The 19,567-nt window shown below is 38.0% G+C and overlaps 29 non-coding genes across 29 annotated transcripts; all 29 read right to left on the bottom strand.

The window, feature by feature from the left end:
* Window positions 1-228: 228 nt before the first annotated feature.
* On the bottom strand, window positions 229-311 carry trnal-aag (transfer RNA leucine (anticodon AAG)). The gene has a single exon. It is a non-coding gene; the product is annotated as a tRNA-Leu (tRNA).
* Window positions 312-770: 459 nt separating this feature from the next.
* Window positions 771-853, bottom strand: trnal-aag (transfer RNA leucine (anticodon AAG)). Its single transcript has one exon. It is a non-coding gene; the product is annotated as a tRNA-Leu (tRNA).
* A 455-nt stretch (window positions 854-1,308) lies between these two features.
* On the bottom strand, window positions 1,309-1,391 carry trnal-aag (transfer RNA leucine (anticodon AAG)). Its single transcript has one exon. It is a non-coding gene; the product is annotated as a tRNA-Leu (tRNA).
* A 453-nt stretch (window positions 1,392-1,844) lies between these two features.
* trnal-aag (transfer RNA leucine (anticodon AAG)) lies at window positions 1,845-1,927 on the bottom strand. The gene has a single exon. It is a non-coding gene; the product is annotated as a tRNA-Leu (tRNA).
* Window positions 1,928-2,918: 991 nt separating this feature from the next.
* trnal-aag (transfer RNA leucine (anticodon AAG)) lies at window positions 2,919-3,001 on the bottom strand. The gene has a single exon. It is a non-coding gene; the product is annotated as a tRNA-Leu (tRNA).
* Window positions 3,002-3,459: 458 nt separating this feature from the next.
* Window positions 3,460-3,542, bottom strand: trnal-aag (transfer RNA leucine (anticodon AAG)). Its single transcript has one exon. It is a non-coding gene; the product is annotated as a tRNA-Leu (tRNA).
* A 455-nt stretch (window positions 3,543-3,997) lies between these two features.
* trnal-aag (transfer RNA leucine (anticodon AAG)) lies at window positions 3,998-4,080 on the bottom strand. The gene has a single exon. It is a non-coding gene; the product is annotated as a tRNA-Leu (tRNA).
* A 456-nt stretch (window positions 4,081-4,536) lies between these two features.
* trnal-aag (transfer RNA leucine (anticodon AAG)) lies at window positions 4,537-4,619 on the bottom strand. Its single transcript has one exon. It is a non-coding gene; the product is annotated as a tRNA-Leu (tRNA).
* Window positions 4,620-5,075: 456 nt separating this feature from the next.
* Window positions 5,076-5,158, bottom strand: trnal-aag (transfer RNA leucine (anticodon AAG)). The gene has a single exon. It is a non-coding gene; the product is annotated as a tRNA-Leu (tRNA).
* Window positions 5,159-5,613: 455 nt separating this feature from the next.
* trnal-aag (transfer RNA leucine (anticodon AAG)) lies at window positions 5,614-5,696 on the bottom strand. The gene has a single exon. It is a non-coding gene; the product is annotated as a tRNA-Leu (tRNA).
* A 989-nt stretch (window positions 5,697-6,685) lies between these two features.
* trnal-aag (transfer RNA leucine (anticodon AAG)) lies at window positions 6,686-6,768 on the bottom strand. The gene has a single exon. It is a non-coding gene; the product is annotated as a tRNA-Leu (tRNA).
* A 458-nt stretch (window positions 6,769-7,226) lies between these two features.
* trnal-aag (transfer RNA leucine (anticodon AAG)) lies at window positions 7,227-7,309 on the bottom strand. Its single transcript has one exon. It is a non-coding gene; the product is annotated as a tRNA-Leu (tRNA).
* Window positions 7,310-7,764: 455 nt separating this feature from the next.
* trnal-aag (transfer RNA leucine (anticodon AAG)) lies at window positions 7,765-7,847 on the bottom strand. Its single transcript has one exon. It is a non-coding gene; the product is annotated as a tRNA-Leu (tRNA).
* Window positions 7,848-8,303: 456 nt separating this feature from the next.
* Window positions 8,304-8,386, bottom strand: trnal-aag (transfer RNA leucine (anticodon AAG)). The gene has a single exon. It is a non-coding gene; the product is annotated as a tRNA-Leu (tRNA).
* A 456-nt stretch (window positions 8,387-8,842) lies between these two features.
* On the bottom strand, window positions 8,843-8,925 carry trnal-aag (transfer RNA leucine (anticodon AAG)). Its single transcript has one exon. It is a non-coding gene; the product is annotated as a tRNA-Leu (tRNA).
* Window positions 8,926-9,380: 455 nt separating this feature from the next.
* Window positions 9,381-9,463, bottom strand: trnal-aag (transfer RNA leucine (anticodon AAG)). The gene has a single exon. It is a non-coding gene; the product is annotated as a tRNA-Leu (tRNA).
* A 459-nt stretch (window positions 9,464-9,922) lies between these two features.
* On the bottom strand, window positions 9,923-10,005 carry trnal-aag (transfer RNA leucine (anticodon AAG)). Its single transcript has one exon. It is a non-coding gene; the product is annotated as a tRNA-Leu (tRNA).
* A 455-nt stretch (window positions 10,006-10,460) lies between these two features.
* On the bottom strand, window positions 10,461-10,543 carry trnal-aag (transfer RNA leucine (anticodon AAG)). The gene has a single exon. It is a non-coding gene; the product is annotated as a tRNA-Leu (tRNA).
* Window positions 10,544-12,609: 2,066 nt separating this feature from the next.
* trnal-aag (transfer RNA leucine (anticodon AAG)) lies at window positions 12,610-12,692 on the bottom strand. Its single transcript has one exon. It is a non-coding gene; the product is annotated as a tRNA-Leu (tRNA).
* A 455-nt stretch (window positions 12,693-13,147) lies between these two features.
* trnal-aag (transfer RNA leucine (anticodon AAG)) lies at window positions 13,148-13,230 on the bottom strand. Its single transcript has one exon. It is a non-coding gene; the product is annotated as a tRNA-Leu (tRNA).
* A 456-nt stretch (window positions 13,231-13,686) lies between these two features.
* Window positions 13,687-13,769, bottom strand: trnal-aag (transfer RNA leucine (anticodon AAG)). The gene has a single exon. It is a non-coding gene; the product is annotated as a tRNA-Leu (tRNA).
* A 456-nt stretch (window positions 13,770-14,225) lies between these two features.
* On the bottom strand, window positions 14,226-14,308 carry trnal-aag (transfer RNA leucine (anticodon AAG)). The gene has a single exon. It is a non-coding gene; the product is annotated as a tRNA-Leu (tRNA).
* Window positions 14,309-14,763: 455 nt separating this feature from the next.
* trnal-aag (transfer RNA leucine (anticodon AAG)) lies at window positions 14,764-14,846 on the bottom strand. The gene has a single exon. It is a non-coding gene; the product is annotated as a tRNA-Leu (tRNA).
* A 458-nt stretch (window positions 14,847-15,304) lies between these two features.
* On the bottom strand, window positions 15,305-15,387 carry trnal-aag (transfer RNA leucine (anticodon AAG)). Its single transcript has one exon. It is a non-coding gene; the product is annotated as a tRNA-Leu (tRNA).
* Window positions 15,388-15,842: 455 nt separating this feature from the next.
* On the bottom strand, window positions 15,843-15,925 carry trnal-aag (transfer RNA leucine (anticodon AAG)). Its single transcript has one exon. It is a non-coding gene; the product is annotated as a tRNA-Leu (tRNA).
* A 1,527-nt stretch (window positions 15,926-17,452) lies between these two features.
* On the bottom strand, window positions 17,453-17,535 carry trnal-aag (transfer RNA leucine (anticodon AAG)). Its single transcript has one exon. It is a non-coding gene; the product is annotated as a tRNA-Leu (tRNA).
* A 458-nt stretch (window positions 17,536-17,993) lies between these two features.
* Window positions 17,994-18,076, bottom strand: trnal-aag (transfer RNA leucine (anticodon AAG)). The gene has a single exon. It is a non-coding gene; the product is annotated as a tRNA-Leu (tRNA).
* A 456-nt stretch (window positions 18,077-18,532) lies between these two features.
* Window positions 18,533-18,615, bottom strand: trnal-aag (transfer RNA leucine (anticodon AAG)). Its single transcript has one exon. It is a non-coding gene; the product is annotated as a tRNA-Leu (tRNA).
* A 456-nt stretch (window positions 18,616-19,071) lies between these two features.
* Window positions 19,072-19,154, bottom strand: trnal-aag (transfer RNA leucine (anticodon AAG)). The gene has a single exon. It is a non-coding gene; the product is annotated as a tRNA-Leu (tRNA).
* Between the last annotated feature and the right edge of the window lie 413 nt (window positions 19,155-19,567).

Below are 19,567 nucleotides of genomic sequence, written 5' to 3'. Positions count from 1 at the left end.
CAACGTCATTTTTTGGACTTACAAAACCTAAACACTTCTGGCAGCAATACGTTTCCAAAGTTGAAAAATTAAGTCAAAAGTGGTTTGTATTTTATGGTATGTCGAGAGCATTTAAATGCATTAATTTCTTTGTGATTACAACTTCTGTAACTTAACATAAAATCCATCTCTGATCTTCGTTTCCAAATACCTTTCAACAAACATATCCAACGAAGAAGCGAGACCATTTGTCAGAAGTGGGATTTGAACCCACGCCTCCAGGGGAGACTGCGACCTTAACGGAGCGCCTTAAACCACTCGGCCATCCTGACTTAAAATCGATGTAAGGCATTGAAATTATAATAAATACCAGGATGTCCTTTATTGACTATGTTGGTGAATTCCGCATCTTTTGTACAACACAGCATGAAATATCAGATGTGATATAGTGCCGTGCTGGAGCGTCATTTCTTGAGGCACTGTGTGTAGCATTGACATAAGTGCATTTTTAAAGGTAGATTACTTTGTTACATTATGGCCTGTTTTCAAGGTTTACCTTCCAACCTCATGTTTTGGACTTACAAAACCTAAACACTTCTGGCAGCAATACGTTTCCAAAGTTGAAAAATTAAGTCAAAAGTGGTTTGTATTTTATGGTATGTCGAGAGCATTTAAATGCATTAATTTCTTTGTGATTACAACATCTGTAACTTAACATAAAATCCATCTCTGATCTTCGTTTCCAAATACCTTTCAACAAACAACATATCCAACGAAGAAGCGAGACCATTTGTCAGAAGTGGGATTTGAACCCACGCCTCCAGGGAAGACTGCGACCTTAACGCAGCGCCTTAGACCACTCGGCCATCCTGACTTGAAAATGATGTAAGGCATTGAAATTATAATAAATACCAGGATGTCCTTTATTGACTATGTTGTTGAATTCCTTATCTTTTGTACAACACAGCATGAAATATCAGATGTGATATAGTGCCGTGCTGGAGCGTCATTTCTTGAGGCACTGTGTGTAGCATTGACATAAGTGCATTTTTAAGGTAGATTACTTTGTTACATTATGGCCTGTTTTCAAGGTTTACCTTCCAACCTCATGTTTTGGACTTACAAAACCTAAACACTTCTGGCAGCAATACGTTTCCAAAGTTGAAAAATTAAGTCAAAAGTGGTTTGTATTTTATGGTATGTCGAGAGCATTTAAATGCATTAATTTCTTTGTGATTACAACTTCTGTAACTTAACATAAAATCCATCTCTGATCTTCGTTTCCAAATACCTTTCAACAAACATATCCAACGAAGAAGCGAGACCATTTGTCAGAAGTGGGATTTGAACCCACGCCTCCAGGGGAGACTGCGACCTTAACGCAGCGCCTTAGACCACTCGGCCATCCTCACTTGAAAATGATGTAAGGCATTGAAATTATAATAAATACCAGGATGTCCTTTATTGACTGTTGGTGAATTCCTTATCTTTTCTACAACACAGCATGAAATATCAGATGTGATATAGTGCCGTGCTGGAGCGTCATTTCTTGAGGCACTGTGTGTAGCATTGACATAAGTGCATTTTTAAGGTAGATTACTTTGTTACATTATGGCCTTTTTTCGAGGTTTACCTTCCAACGTCATTTTTTGGACTTACAAAACCTAAACACTTCTGGCAGCAATACGTTTCCAAAGTTGAAAAATTAAGTCAAAAGTGGTTTGTATTTTATGGTATGTCGAGAGCATTTAAATGCATTAATTTCTTTGTGATTACAACTTCTGTAACTTAACATAAAATCCATCTCTGATCTTCGTTTCCAAATACCTTTCAACAAACATATCCAACGAAGAAGCGAGACCATTTGTCAGAAGTGGGATTTGAACCCACGCCTCCAGGGGAGACTGCGACCTTAACGCAGCGCCTTAGACCACTCGGCCATCCTGACTTGAAAATGATGTAAGGCATAGAAATTATAATAAATACCAGGATGTCCTTTATTGACTATGTTGTTGAATTCCGCATCTTTTGTACAACACAGCATGAAATATCAGATGTGATATAGTGCCGTGCTGGAGCGTCATTTCTTGAGGCACTGTGTGTAGCATTGACATAAGTGCATTTTTAAGGTAGATTACTTTGTTACATTATGGCCTGTTTTCAAGGTTTACCTTCCAACCTCATGTTTTGGACTTACAAAACCTAAACACTTCTGGCAGCAATACGTTTCCAAAGTTGAAAAATTAAGTCAAAAGTGGTTTGTATTTTATGGTATGTCGAGAGCATTTAAATGCATTAATTTCTTTGTGATTACAACATCTGTAACTTAACATAAAATCCATCTCTGATCTTCGTTTCCAAATACCTTTCAACAAACATATCCAACGAAGAAGCGAGACCATTTGTCAGAAGTCGGATTTGAACCCACGCCTCCAGGGGAGACTGCGACCTTAACGCAGCGCCTTAGACCACTCGGCCATCCTCACTTGAAAATGATGTAAGGCATTGAAATTATAATAAATACCAGGATGTCCTTTATTGACTGTTGGTGAATTCCTTATCTTTTCTACAACACAGCATGAAATATCAGATGTGATATAGTGCCGTGCTGGAGCGTCATTTCTTGAGGCACTGTGTGTAGCATTGACATAAGTGCATTTTTAAGGTAGATTACTTTGTTACATTATGGCCTGTTTTCAAGGTTTACCTTCCAACCTCATGTTTTGGACTTACAAAACCTAAACACTTCTGGCAGCAATACGTTTCCAAAGTTGAAAAATTAAGTCAAAAGTGGTTTGTATTTTATGGTATGTCGAGAGCATTTAAATGCATTAATTTCTTTGTGATTACAACTTCTGTAACTTAACATAAAATCCATCTCTGATCTTCGTTTCCAAATACCTTTCAACAAACATATCCAACGAAGAAGCGAGACCATTTGTCAGAAGTGGGATTTGAACCCACGCCTCCAGGGGAGACTGCGACCTTAACGCAGCGCCTTAGACCACTCGGCCATCCTGACTTAAAATCGATGTAAGGCATTGAAATTATAATAAATACCAGGATGTCCTTTATTGACTATGTTGGTGAATTCCGCATCTTTTGTACAACACAGCATGAAATATCAGATGTGATATAGTGCCGTGCTGGAGCGTCATTTCTTGAGGCACTGTGTGTAGCATTGACATAAGTGCATTTTTAAGGTAGATTACTTTGTTACATTATGGCCTGTTTTCAAGGTTTACCTTCCAACCTCATGTTTTGGACTTACAAAACCTAAACACTTCTGGCAGCAATACGTTTCCAAAGTTGAAAAATTAAGTCAAAAGTGGTTTGTATTTTATGGTATGTCGAGAGCATTTAAATGCATTAATTTCTTTGTGATTACAACATCTGTAACTTAACATAAAATCCATCTCTGATCTTCGTTTCCAAATACCTTTCAACAAACAACATATCCAACGAAGAAGCGAGACCATTTGTCAGAAGTGGGATTTGAACCCACGCCTCCAGGGAAGACTGCGACCTTAACGCAGCGCCTTAGACCACTCGGCCATCCTGACTTGAAAATGATGTAAGGCATTGAAATTATAATAAATACCAGGATGTCCTTTATTGACTATGTTGTTGAATTCCTTATCTTTTGTACAACACAGCATGAAATATCAGATGTGATATAGTGCCGTGCTGGAGCGTCATTTCTTGAGGCACTGTGTGTAGCATTGACATAAGTGCATTTTTAAGGTAGATTACTTTGTTACATTATGGCCTTTTTTTAAGGTTTACCTTCCAACGTCATTTTTTGGACTTACAAAACCTAAACACTTCTGGCAGCAATACGTTTCCAAAGTTGAAAAATTAAGTCAAAAGTGGTTTGTATTTTATGGTATGTCGAGAGCATTTAAATGCATTAATTTCTTTGTGATTTCAACTTCTGTAACTTAACATAAAATCCATCTCTGATCTTCGTTTCCAAATACCTTTCAACAAACATATCCAACGAAGAAGCGAGACCATTTGTCAGAAGTGGGATTTGAACCCACGCCTCCAGGGGAGACTGCGACCTTAACGCAGCGCCTTAGACCACTCGGCCATCCTGACTTAAAATCGATGTAAGGCATTGAAATTATAATAAATACCAGGATGTCCTTTATTGACTATGTTGGTGAATTCCGCATATTTTGTACAACACAGCATGAAATATCAGATGTGATATAGTGCCGTGCTGGAGCGTCATTTCTTGAGGCACTGTGTGTAGCATTGACATAAGTGCATTTTTAAAGGTAGATTACTTTGTTACATTATGGCCTGTTTTCAAGGTTTACCTTCCAACCTCATGTTTTGGACTTACAAAACCTAAACACTTCTGGCAGCAATACGTTTCCAAAGTTGAAAAATTAAGTCAAAAGTGGTTTGTATTTTATGGTATGTCGAGAGCATTTAAATGCATTAATTTCTTTGTGATTACAACTTCTGTAACTTAACATAAAATCCATCTCTGATCTTCGTTTCCAAATACCTTTCAACAAACATATCCAACGAAGAAGCGAGACCATTTGTCAGAAGTGGGATTTGAACCCACGCCTCCAGGGGAGACTGCGACCTTAACGCAGCGCCTTAGACCACTCGGCCATCCTGACTTAAAATCGATGTAAGGCATTGAAATTATAATAAATACCAGGATGTCCTTTATTGACTATGTTGGTGAATTCCGCATCTTTTGTACAACACAGCATGAAATATCAGATGTGATATAGTGCCGTGCTGGAGCGTCATTTCTTGAGGCACTGTGTGTAGCATTGACATAAGTGCATTTTTAAAGGTAGATTACTTTGTTACATTATGGCCTGTTTTCAAGGTTTACCTTCCAACCTCATGTTTTGGACTTACAAAACCTAAACACTTCTGGCAGCAATACGTTTCCAAAGTTGAAAAATTAAGTCAAAAGTGGTTTGTATTTTATGGTATGTCGAGAGCATTTAAATGCATTAATTTCTTTGTGATTACAACTTCTGTAACTTAACATAAAATCCATCTCTGATCTTCGTTTCCAAATACCTTTCAACAAACATATCCAACGAAGAAGCGAGACCATTTGTCAGAAGTGGGATTTGAACCCACGCCTCCAGGGGAGACTGCGACCTTAACGCAGCGCCTTAGACCACTCGGCCATCCTGACTTGAAAATGATGTAAGGCATAGAAATTATAATAAATACCAGGATGTCCTTTATTGACTATGTTGTTGAATTCCGCATCTTTTGTACAACACAGCATGAAATATCAGATGTGATATAGTGCCGTGCTGGAGCGTCATTTCTTGAGGCACTGTGTGTAGCATTGACATAAGTGCATTTTTAAGGTAGATTACTTTGTTACATTATGGCCTGTTTTCAAGGTTTACCTTCCAACCTCATGTTTTGGACTTACAAAACCTAAACACTTCTGGCAGCAATACGTTTCCAAAGTTGAAAAATTAAGTCAAAAGTGGTTTGTATTTTATGGTATGTCGAGAGCATTTAAATGCATTAATTTCTTTGTGATTACGACATCTGTAACTTAACATAAAATCCATCTCTGATCTTCGTTTCCAAATACCTTTCAACAAACATATCCAATGAAGAAGCGAGACCATTTGTCAGAAGTGGGATTTGAACCCACGCCTCCAGGGGAGACTGCGACCTTAACGCAGCGCCTTAGACCACTCGGCCATCCTCACTTGAAAATGATGTAAGGCATTGAAATTATAATAAATACCAGGATGTCCTTTATTGACTGTTGGTGAATTCCTTATCTTTTCTACAACACAGCATGAAATATCAGATGTGATATAGTGCCGTGCTGGAGCGTCATTTCTTGAGGCACTGTGTGTAGCATTGACATAAGTGCATTTTTAAGGTAGATTACTTTGTTACATTATGGCCTTTTTTCGAGGTTTACCTTCCAACGTCATTTTTTGGACTTACAAAACCTAAACACTTCTGGCAGCAATACGTTTCCAAAGTTGAAAAATTAAGTCAAAAGTGGTTTGTATTTTATGGTATGTCGAGAGCATTTAAATGCATTAATTTCTTTGTGATTACAACTTCTGTAACTTAACATAAAATCCATCTCTGATCTTCGTTTCCAAATACCTTTCAACAAACATATCCAACGAAGAAGCGAGACCATTTGTCAGAAGTCGGATTTGAACCCACGCCTCCAGGGGAGACTGCGACCTTAACGCAGCGCCTTAGACCACTCGGCCATCCTCACTTGAAAATGATGTAAGGCATTGAAATTATAATAAATACCAGGATGTCCTTTATTGACTGTTGGTGAATTCCTTATCTTTTCTACAACACAGCATGAAATATCAGATGTGATATAGTGCCGTGCTGGAGCGTCATTTCTTGAGGCACTGTGTGTAGCATTGACATAAGTGCATTTTTAAGGTAGATTACTTTGTTACATTATGGCCTGTTTTCAAGGTTTACCTTCCAACCTCATGTTTTGGACTTACAAAACCTAAACACTTCTGGCAGCAATACGTTTCCAAAGTTGAAAAATTAAGTCAAAAGTGGTTTGTATTTTATGGTATGTCGAGAGCATTTAAATGCATTAATTTCTTTGTGATTACAACTTCTGTAACTTAACATAAAATCCATCTCTGATCTTCGTTTCCAAATACCTTTCAACAAACATATCCAACGAAGAAGCGAGACCATTTGTCAGAAGTGGGATTTGAACCCACGCCTCCAGGGGAGACTGCGACCTTAACGCAGCGCCTTAGACCACTCGGCCATCCTGACTTAAAATCGATGTAAGGCATTGAAATTATAATAAATACCAGGATGTCCTTTATTGACTATGTTGGTGAATTCCGCATCTTTTGTACAACACAGCATGAAATATCAGATGTGATATAGTGCCGTGCTGGAGCGTCATTTCTTGAGGCACTGTGTGTAGCATTGACATAAGTGCATTTTTAAGGTAGATTACTTTGTTACATTATGGCCTGTTTTCAAGGTTTACCTTCCAACCTCATGTTTTGGACTTACAAAACCTAAACACTTCTGGCAGCAATACGTTTCCAAAGTTGAAAAATTAAGTCAAAAGTGGTTTGTATTTTATGGTATGTCGAGAGCATTTAAATGCATTAATTTCTTTGTGATTACAACATCTGTAACTTAACATAAAATCCATCTCTGATCTTCGTTTCCAAATACCTTTCAACAAACAACATATCCAACGAAGAAGCGAGACCATTTGTCAGAAGTGGGATTTGAACCCACGCCTCCAGGGAAGACTGCGACCTTAACGCAGCGCCTTAGACCACTCGGCCATCCTGACTTGAAAATGATGTAAGGCATTGAAATTATAATAAATACCAGGATGTCCTTTATTGACTATGTTGTTGAATTCCTTATCTTTTGTACAACACAGCATGAAATATCAGATGTGATATAGTGCCGTGCTGGAGCGTCATTTCTTGAGGCACTGTGTGTAGCATTGACATAAGTGCATTTTTAAGGTAGATTACTTTGTTACATTATGGCCTTTTTTTAAGGTTTACCTTCCAACGTCATTTTTTGGACTTACAAAACCTAAACACTTCTGGCAGCAATACGTTTCCAAAGTTGAAAAATTAAGTCAAAAGTGGTTTGTATTTTATGGTATGTCGAGAGCATTTAAATGCATTAATTTCTTTGTGATTTCAACTTCTGTAACTTAACATAAAATCCATCTCTGATCTTCGTTTCCAAATACCTTTCAACAAACATATCCAACGAAGAAGCGAGACCATTTGTCAGAAGTGGGATTTGAACCCACGCCTCCAGGGGAGACTGCGACCTTAACGCAGCGCCTTAGACCACTCGGCCATCCTGACTTAAAATCGATGTAAGGCATTGAAATTATAATAAATACCAGGATGTCCTTTATTGACTATGTTGGTGAATTCCGCATATTTTGTACAACACAGCATGAAATATCAGATGTGATATAGTGCCGTGCTGGAGCGTCATTTCTTGAGGCACTGTGTGTAGCATTGACATAAGTGCATTTTTAAAGGTAGATTACTTTGTTACATTATGGCCTGTTTTCAAGGTTTACCTTCCAACCTCATGTTTTGGACTTACAAAACCTAAACACTTCTGGCAGCAATACGTTTCCAAAGTTGAAAAATTAAGTCAAAAGTGGTTTGTATTTTATGGTATGTCGAGAGCATTTAAATGCATTAATTTCTTTGTGATTACAACTTCTGTAACTTAACATAAAATCCATCTCTGATCTTCGTTTCCAAATACCTTTCAACAAACATATCCAACGAAGAAGCGAGACCATTTGTCAGAAGTGGGATTTGAACCCACGCCTCCAGGGGAGACTGCGACCTTAACGCAGCGCCTTAGACCACTCGGCCATCCTGACTTAAAATCGATGTAAGGCATTGAAATTATAATAAATACCAGGATGTCCTTTATTGACTATGTTGGTGAATTCCGCATCTTTTGTACAACACAGCATGAAATATCAGATGTGATATAGTGCCGTGCTGGAGCGTCATTTCTTGAGGCACTGTGTGTAGCATTGACATAAGTGCATTTTTAAAGGTAGATTACTTTGTTACATTATGGCCTGTTTTCAAGGTTTACCTTCCAACCTCATGTTTTGGACTTACAAAACCTAAACACTTCTGGCAGCAATACGTTTCCAAAGTTGAAAAATTAAGTCAAAAGTGGTTTGTATTTTATGGTATGTCGAGAGCATTTAAATGCATTAATTTCTTTGTGATTACAACTTCTGTAACTTAACATAAAATCCATCTCTGATCTTCGTTTCCAAATACCTTTCAACAAACATATCCAACGAAGAAGCGAGACCATTTGTCAGAAGTGGGATTTGAACCCACGCCTCCAGGGGAGACTGCGACCTTAACGCAGCGCCTTAGACCACTCGGCCATCCTGACTTGAAAATGATGTAAGGCATAGAAATTATAATAAATACCAGGATGTCCTTTATTGACTATGTTGTTGAATTCCGCATCTTTTGTACAACACAGCATGAAATATCAGATGTGATATAGTGCCGTGCTGGAGCGTCATTTCTTGAGGCACTGTGTGTAGCATTGACATAAGTGCATTTTTAAGGTAGATTACTTTGTTACATTATGGCCTGTTTTCAAGGTTTACCTTCCAACGTCATTTTTTGGACTTACAAAACCTAAACACTTCTGGCAGCAATACGTTTCCAAAGTTGAAAAATTAAGTCAAAAGTGGTTTGTATTTTATGGTATGTCGAGAGCATTTAAATGCATTAATTTCTTTGTGATTACAACTTCTGTAACTTAACATAAAATCCATCTCTGATCTTCGTTTCCAAATACCTTTCAACAAACATATCCAACGAAGAAGCGAGACCATTTGTCAGAAGTGGGATTTGAACCCACGCCTCCAGGGGAGACTGCGACCTTAACGGAGCGCCTTAAACCACTCGGCCATCCTGACTTAAAATCGATGTAAGGCATTGAAATTATAATAAATACCAGGATGTCCTTTATTGACTATGTTGGTGAATTCCGCATCTTTTGTACAACACAGCATGAAATATCAGATGTGATATAGTGCCGTGCTGGAGCGTCATTTCTTGAGGCACTGTGTGTAGCATTGACATAAGTGCATTTTTAAAGGTAGATTACTTTGTTACATTATGGCCTGTTTTCAAGGTTTACCTTCCAACCTCATGTTTTGGACTTACAAAACCTAAACACTTCTGGCAGCAATACGTTTCCAAAGTTGAAAAATTAAGTCAAAAGTGGTTTGTATTTTATGGTATGTCGAGAGCATTTAAATGCATTAATTTCTTTGTGATTACAACATCTGTAACTTAACATAAAATCCATCTCTGATCTTCGTTTCCAAATACCTTTCAACAAACAACATATCCAACGAAGAAGCTAGACCATTTGTCAGAAGTGGGATTTGAACCCACGCCTCCAGGGAAGACTGCGACCTTAACGCAGCGCCTTAGACCACTCGGCCATCCTGACTTGAAAATGATGTAAGGCATTGAAATTATAATAGATACCAGGATGTCCTTTATTTACTATGTTGTTGAATTCCTTATCTTTTGTACAACACAGCATGAAATATCAGATGTGATATAGTGCCGTGCTGGAGCGTCATTTCTTGAGGCACTGTGTGTAGCATTGACATAAGTGCATTTTTAAGGTAGATTACTTTGTTACATTATGGCCTGTTTTCAAGGTTTACCTTCCAACCTCATGTTTTGGACTTACAAAACCTAAACACTTCTGGCAGCAATACGTTTCCAAAGTTGAAAAATTAAGTCAAAAGTGGTTTGTATTTTATGGTATGTCGAGAGCATTTAAATGCATTAATTTCTTTGTGATTACAACTTCTGTAACTTAACATAAAATCCATCTCTGATCTTCGTTTCCAAATACCTTTCAACAAACATATCCAACGAAGAAGCGAGACCATTTGTCAGAAGTGGGATTTGAACCCACGCCTCCAGGGGAGACTGCGACCTTAACGCAGCGCCTTAGACCACTCGGCCATCCTGACTTGAAAATGATGTAAGGCATAGAAATTATAATAAATACCAGGATGTCCTTTATTGACTATGTTGTTGAATTCCGCATCTTTTGTACAACACAGCATGAAATATCAGATGTGATATAGTGCCGTGCTGGAGCGTCATTTCTTGAGGCACTGTGTGTAGCATTGACATAAGTGCATTTTTAAGGTAGATTACTTTGTTACATTATGGCCTGTTTTCAAGGTTTACCTTCCAACCTCATGTTTTGGACTTACAAAACCTAAACACTTCTGGCAGCAATACGTTTCCAAAGTTGAAAAATTAAGTCAAAAGTGGTTTGTATTTTATGGTATGTCGAGAGCATTTAAATGCATTAATTTCTTTGTGATTACAACTTCTGTAACTTAACATAAAATCCATCTCTGATCTTCGTTTCCAAATACCTTTCAACAAACATATCCAACGAAGAAGCGAGACCATTTGTCAGAAGTCGGATTTGAACCCACGCCTCCAGGGGAGACTGCGACCTTAACGCAGCGCCTTAGACCACTCGGCCATCCTCACTTGAAAATGATGTAAGGCATTGAAATTATAATAAATACCAGGATGTCCTTTATTGACTGTTGGTGAATTCCTTATCTTTTCTACAACACAGCATGAAATATCAGATGTGATATAGTGCCGTGCTGGAGCGTCATTTCTTGAGGCACTGTGTGTAGCATTGACATAAGTGCATTTTTAAGGTAGATTACTTTGTTACATTATGGCCTGTTTTCAAGGTTTACCTTCCAACCTCATGTTTTGGACTTACAAAACCTAAACACTTCTGGCAGCAATACGTTTCCAAAGTTGAAAAATTAAGTCAAAAGTGGTTTGTATTTTATGGTATGTCGAGAGCATTTAAATGCATTAATTTCTTTGTGATTACAACTTCTGTAACTTAACATAAAATCCATCTCTGATCTTCGTTTCCAAATACCTTTCAACAAACATATCCAACGAAGAAGCGAGACCATTTGTCAGAAGTCGGATTTGAACCCACGCCTCCAGGGGAGACTGCGACCTTAACGCAGCGCCTTAGACCACTCGGCCATCCTCACTTGAAAATGATGTAAGGCATTGAAATTATAATAAATACCAGGATGTCCTTTATTGACTGTTGGTGAATTCCTTATCTTTTCTACAACACAGCATGAAATATCAGATGTGATATAGTGCCGTGCTGGAGCGTCATTTCTTGAGGCACTGTGTGTAGCATTGACATAAGTGCATTTTTAAGGTAGATTACTTTGTTACATTATGGCCTGTTTTCAAGGTTTACCTTCCAACCTCATGTTTTGGACTTACAAAACCTAAACACTTCTGGCAGCAATACGTTTCCAAAGTTGAAAAATTAAGTCAAAAGTGGTTTGTATTTTATGGTATGTCGAGAGCATTTAAATGCATTAATTTCTTTGTGATTACAACTTCTGTAACTTAACATAAAATCCATCTCTGATCTTCGTTTCCAAATACCTTTCAACAAACATATCCAACGAAGAAGCGAGACCATTTGTCAGAAGTCGGATTTGAACCCACGCCTCCAGGGGAGACTGCGACCTTAACGCAGCGCCTTAGACCACTCGGCCATCCTCACTTGAAAATGATGTAAGGCATTGAAATTATAATAAATACCAGGATGTCCTTTATTGACTGTTGGTGAATTCCTTATCTTTTCTACAACACAGCATGAAATATCAGATGTGATATAGTGCCGTGCTGGAGCGTCATTTCTTGAGGCACTGTGTGTAGCATTGACATAAGTGCATTTTTAAGGTAGATTACTTTGTTACATTATGGCCTGTTTTCAAGGTTTACCTTCCAACCTCATGTTTTGGACTTACAAAACCTAAACACTTCTGGCAGCAATACGTTTCCAAAGTTGAAAAATTAAGTCAAAAGTGGTTTGTATTTTATGGTATGTCGAGAGCATTTAAATGCATTAATTTCTTTGTGATTACAACATCTGTAACTTAACATAAAATCCATCTCTGATCTTCGTTTCCAAATACCTTTCAACAAACAACATATCCAACGAAGAAGCGAGACCATTTGTCAGAAGTGGGATTTGAACCCACGCCTCCAGGGAAGACTGCGACCTTAACGCAGCGCCTTAGACCACTCGGCCATCCTGACTTGAAAATGATGTAAGGCATTGAAATTATAATAAATACCAGGATGTCCTTTATTGACTATGTTGTTGAATTCCTTATCTTTTGTACAACACAGCATGAAATATCAGATGTGATATAGTGCCGTGCTGGAGCGTCATTTCTTGAGGCACTGTGTGTAGCATTGACATAAGTGCATTTTTAAGGTAGATTACTTTGTTACATTATGGCCTTTTTTTAAGGTTTACCTTCCAACGTCATTTTTTGGACTTACAAAACCTAAACACTTCTGGCAGCAATACGTTTCCAAAGTTGAAAAATTAAGTCAAAAGTGGTTTGTATTTTATGGTATGTCGAGAGCATTTAAATGCATTAATTTCTTTGTGATTTCAACTTCTGTAACTTAACATAAAATCCATCTCTGATCTTCGTTTCCAAATACCTTTCAACAAACATATCCAACGAAGAAGCGAGACCATTTGTCAGAAGTGGGATTTGAACCCACGCCTCCAGGGGAGACTGCGACCTTAACGCAGCGCCTTAGACCACTCGGCCATCCTGACTTAAAATCGATGTAAGGCATTGAAATTATAATAAATACCAGGATGTCCTTTATTGACTATGTTGGTGAATTCCGCATATTTTGTACAACACAGCATGAAATATCAGATGTGATATAGTGCCGTGCTGGAGCGTCATTTCTTGAGGCACTGTGTGTAGCATTGACATAAGTGCATTTTTAAAGGTAGATTACTTTGTTACATTATGGCCTGTTTTCAAGGTTTACCTTCCAACCTCATGTTTTGGACTTACAAAACCTAAACACTTCTGGCAGCAATACGTTTCCAAAGTTGAAAAATTAAGTCAAAAGTGGTTTGTATTTTATGGTATGTCGAGAGCATTTAAATGCATTAATTTCTTTGTGATTACAACTTCTGTAACTTAACATAAAATCCATCTCTGATCTTCGTTTCCAAATACCTTTCAACAAACATATCCAACGAAGAAGCGAGACCATTTGTCAGAAGTGGGATTTGAACCCACGCCTCCAGGGGAGACTGCGACCTTAACGCAGCGCCTTAGACCACTCGGCCATCCTGACTTAAAATCGATGTAAGGCATTGAAATTATAATAAATACCAGGATGTCCTTTATTGACTATGTTGGTGAATTCCGCATCTTTTGTACAACACAGCATGAAATATCAGATGTGATATAGTGCCGTGCTGGAGCGTCATTTCTTGAGGCACTGTGTGTAGCATTGACATAAGTGCATTTTTAAAGGTAGATTACTTTGTTACATTATGGCCTGTTTTCAAGGTTTACCTTCCAACCTCATGTTTTGGACTTACAAAACCTAAACACTTCTGGCAGCAATACGTTTCCAAAGTTGAAAAATTAAGTCAAAAGTGGTTTGTATTTTATGGTATGTCGAGAGCATTTAAATGCATTAATTTCTTTGTGATTACAACTTCTGTAACTTAACATAAAATCCATCTCTGATCTTCGTTTCCAAATACCTTTCAACAAACATATCCAACGAAGAAGCGAGACCATTTGTCAGAAGTGGGATTTGAACCCACGCCTCCAGGGGAGACTGCGACCTTAACGCAGCGCCTTAGACCACTCGGCCATCCTGACTTGAAAATGATGTAAGGCATAGAAATTATAATAAATACCAGGATGTCCTTTATTGACTATGTTGTTGAATTCCGCATCTTTTGTACAACACAGCATGAAATATCAGATGTGATATAGTGCCGTGCTGGAGCGTCATTTCTTGAGGCACTGTGTGTAGCATTGACATAAGTGCATTTTTAAGGTAGATTACTTTGTTACATTATGGCCTGTTTTCAAGGTTTACCTTCCAACGTCATTTTTTGGACTTACAAAACCTAAACACTTCTGGCAGCAATACGTTTCCAAAGTTGAAAAATTAAGTCAAAAGTGGTTTGTATTTTATGGTATGTCGAGAGCATTTAAATGCATTAATTTCTTTGTGATTACAACTTCTGTAACTTAACATAAAATCCATCTCTGATCTTCGTTTCCAAATACCTTTCAACAAACATATCCAACGAAGAAGCGAGACCATTTGTCAGAAGTGGGATTTGAACCCACGCCTCCAGGGGAGACTGCGACCTTAACGGAGCGCCTTAAACCACTCGGCCATCCTGACTTAAAATCGATGTAAGGCATTGAAATTATAATAAATACCAGGATGTCCTTTATTGACTATGTTGGTGAATTCCGCATCTTTTGTACAACACAGCATGAAATATCAGATGTGATATAGTGCCGTGCTGGAGCGTCATTTCTTGAGGCACTGTGTGTAGCATTGACATAAGTGCATTTTTAAGGTAGATTACTTTGTTACATTATGGCCTGTTTTCAAGGTTTACCTTCCAACCTCATGTTTTGGACTTACAAAACCTAAACACTTCTGGCAGCAATACGTTTCCAAAGTTGAAAAATTAAGTCAAAAGTGGTTTGTATTTTATGGTATGTCGAGAGCATTTAAATGCATTAATTTCTTTGTGATTACAACATCTGTAACTTAACATAAAATCCATCTCTGATCTTCGTTTCCAAATACCTTTCAACAAACAACATATCCAACGAAGAAGCGAGACCATTTGTCAGAAGTGGGATTTGAACCCACGCCTCCAGGGAAGACTGCGACCTTAACGCAGCGCCTTAGACCACTCGGCCATCCTGACTTGAAAATGATGTAAGGCATTGAAATTATAATAGATACCAGGATGTCCTTTATTTACTATGTTGTTGAATTCCTTATCTTTTGTACAACACAGCATGAAATATCAGATGTGATATAGTGCCGTGCTGGAGCGTCATTTCTTGAGGCACTGTGTGTAGCATTGACATAAGTGCATTTTTAAGGTAGATTACTTTGTTACATTATGGCCTGTTTTCAAGGTTTACCTTCCAACCTCATGTTTTGGACTTACAAAACCTAAACACTTCTGGCAGCAATACGTTTCCAAAGTTGAAAAATTAAGTCAAAAGTGGTTTGTATTTTATGGTATGTCGAGAGCATTTAAATGCATTAATTTCTTTGTGATTACAACTTCTGTAACTTAACATAAAATCCATCTCTGATCTTCGTTTCCAAATACCTTTCAACAAACATATCCAACGAAGAAGCGAGACCATTTGTCAGAAGTGGGATTTGAACCCACGCCTCCAGGGGAGACTGCGACCTTAACGCAGCGCCTTAGACCACTCGGCCATCCTGACTTGAAAATGATGTAAGGCATAGAAATTATAATAAATACCAGGATGTCCTTTATTGACTATGTTGTTGAATTCCGCATCTTTTGTACAACACAGCATGAAATATCAGATGTGATATAGTGCCGTGCTGGAGCGTCATTTCTTGAGGCACTGTGTGTAGCATTGACATAAGTGCATTTTTAAGGTAGATTACTTTGTTACATTATGGCCTGTTTTCAAGGTTTACCTTCCAACCTCATGTTTTGGACTTACAAAACCTAAACACTTCTGGCAGCAATACGTTTCCAAAGTTGAAAAATTAAGTCAAAAGTGGTTTGTATTTTATGGTATGTCGAGAGCATTTAAATGCATTAATTTCTTTGTGATTACAACTTCTGTAACTTAACATAAAATCCATCTCTGATCTTCGTTTCCAAATACCTTTCAACAAACATATCCAACGAAGAAGCGAGACCATTTGTCAGAAGTCGGATTTGAACCCACGCCTCCAGGGGAGACTGCGACCTTAACGCAGCGCCTTAGACCACTCGGCCATCCTCACTTGAAAATGATGTAAGGCATTGAAATTATAATAAATACCAGGATGTCCTTTATTGACTGTTGGTGAATTCCTTATCTTTTCTACAACACAGCATGAAATATCAGATGTGATATAGTGCCGTGCTGGAGCGTCATTTCTTGAGGCACTGTGTGTAGCATTGACATAAGTGCATTTTTAAGGTAGATTACTTTGTTACATTATGGCCTGTTTTCAAGGTTTACCTTCCAACCTCATGTTTTGGACTTACAAAACCTAAACACTTCTGGCAGCAATACGTTTCCAAAGTTGAAAAATTAAGTCAAAAGTGGTTTGTATTTTATGGTATGTCGAGAGCATTTAAATGCATTAATTTCTTTGTGATTACAACTTCTGTAACTTAACATAAAATCCATCTCTGATCTTCGTTTCCAAATACCTTTCAACAAACATATCCAACGAAGAAGCGAGACCATTTGTCAGAAGTCGGATTTGAACCCACGCCTCCAGGGGAGACTGCGACCTTAACGCAGCGCCTTAGACCACTCGGCCATCCTCACTTGAAAATGATGTAAGGCATTGAAATTATAATAAATACCAGGATGTCCTTTATTGACTGTTGGTGAATTCCTTATCTTTTCTACAACACAGCATGAAATATCAGATGTGATATAGTGCCGTGCTGGAGCGTCATTTCTTGAGGCACTGTGTGTAGCATTGACATAAGTGCATTTTTAAGGTAGATTACTTTGTTACATTATGGCCTGTTTTCAAGGTTTACCTTCCAACCTCATGTTTTGGACTTACAAAACCTAAACACTTCTGGCAGCAATACGTTTCCAAAGTTGAAAAATTAAGTCAAAAGTGGTTTGTATTTTATGGTATGTCGAGAGCATTTAAATGCATTAATTTCTTTGTGATTACAACTTCTGTAACTTAACATAAAATCCATCTCTGATCTTCGTTTCCAAATACCTTTCAACAAACATATCCAACGAAGAAGCGAGACCATTTGTCAGAAGTGGGATTTGAACCCACGCCTCCAGGGGAGACTGCGACCTTAACGCAGCGCCTTAGACCACTCGGCCATCCTGACTTAAAATCGATGTAAGGCATTGAAATTATAATAAATACCAGGATGTCCTTTATTGACTATGTTGGTGAATTCCGCATCTTTTGTACAACACAGCATGAAATATCAGATGTGATATAGTGCCGTGCTGGAGCGTCATTTCTTGAGGCACTGTGTGTAGCATTGACATAAGTGCATTTTTAAGGTAGATTACTTTGTTACATTATGGCCTGTTTTCAAGGTTTACCTTCCAACCTCATGTTTTGGACTTACAAAACCTAAACACTTCTGGCAGCAATACGTTTCCAAAGTTGAAAAATTAAGTCAAAAGTGGTTTGTATTTTATGGTATGTCGAGAGCATTTAAATGCATTAATTTCTTTGTGATTACAACATCTGTAACTTAACATAAAATCCATCTCTGATCTTCGTTTCCAAATACCTTTCAACAAACAACATATCCAACGAAGAAGCGAGACCATTTGTCAGAAGTGGGATTTGAACCCACGCCTCCAGGGAAGACTGCGACCTTAACGCAGCGCCTTAGACCACTCGGCCATCCTGACTTGAAAATGATGTAAGGCATTGAAATTATAATAAATACCAGGATGTCCTTTATTGACTATGTTGTTGAATTCCTTATCTTTTGTACAACACAGCATGAAATATCAGATGTGATATAGTGCCGTGCTGGAGCGTCATTTCTTGAGGCACTGTGTGTAGCATTGACATAAGTGCATTTTTAAGGTAGATTACTTTGTTACATTATGGCCTTTTTTTTAAGGTTTACCTTCCAACGTCATTTTTTGGACTTACAAAACCTAAACACTTCTGGCAGCAATACGTTTCCAAAGTTGAAAAATTAAGTCAAAAGTGGTTTGTATTTTATGGTATGTCGAGAGCATTTAAATGCATTAATTTCTTTGTGATTTCAACTTCTGTAACTTAACATAAAATCCATCTCTGATCTTCGTTTCCAAATACCTTTCAACAAACATATCCAACGAAGAAGCGAGACCATTTGTCAGAAGTGGGATTTGAACCCACGCCTCCAGGGGAGACTGCGACCTTAACGCAGCGCCTTAGACCACTCGGCCATCCTGACTTAAAATCGATGTAAGGCATTGAAATTATAATAAATACCAGGATGTCCTTTATTGACTATGTTGGTGAATTCCGCATATTTTGTACAACACAGCATGAAATATCAGATGTGATATAGTGCCGTGCTGGAGCGTCATTTCTTGAGGCACTGTGTGTAGCATTGACATAAGTGCATTTTTAAAGGTAGATTACTTTGTTACATTATGGCCTGTTTTCAAGGTTTACCTTCCAACCTCATGTTTTGGACTTACAAAACCTAAACACTTCTGGCAGCAATACGTTTCCAAAGTTGAAAAATTAAGTCAAAAGTGGTTTGTATTTTATGGTATGTCGAGAGCATTTAAATGCATTAATTTCTTTGTGATTACAACTTCTGTAACTTAACATAAAATCCATCTCTGATCTTCGTTTCCAAATACCTTTCAACAAACATATCCAACGAAGAAGCGAGACCATTTGTCAGAAGTGGGATTTGAACCCACGCCTCCAGGGGAGACTGCGACCTTAACGCAGCGCCTTAGACCACTCGGCCATCCTGACTTAAAATCGATGTAAGGCATTGAAATTATAATAAATACCAGGATGTCCTTTATTGACTATGTTGGTGAATTCCGCATCTTTTGTACAACACAGCATGAAATATCAGATGTGATATAGTGCCGTGCTGGAGCGTCATTTCTTGAGGCACTGTGTGTAGCATTGACATAAGTGCATTTTTAAAGGTAGATTACTTTGTTACATTATGGCCTGTTTTCAAGGTTTACCTTCCAACCTCATGTTTTGGACTTACAAAACCTAAACACTTCTGGCAGCAATACGTTTCCAAAGTTGAAAAATTAAGTCAAAAGTGGTTTGTATTTTATGGTATGTCGAGAGCATTTAAATGCATTAATTTCTTTGTGATTACAACTTCTGTAACTTAACATAAAATCCATCTCTGATCTTCGTTTCCA

This window comes from Pungitius pungitius, chromosome 5 (assembly GCF_949316345.1).
Source record: "Pungitius pungitius chromosome 5, fPunPun2.1, whole genome shotgun sequence".
Classification (NCBI taxonomy): Eukaryota; Metazoa; Chordata; class Actinopteri; order Perciformes; family Gasterosteidae; genus Pungitius; species Pungitius pungitius.
Note: the sequence above shows the minus strand (reverse complement) of the source record. Positions and strands in the feature narration are given on the sequence as shown.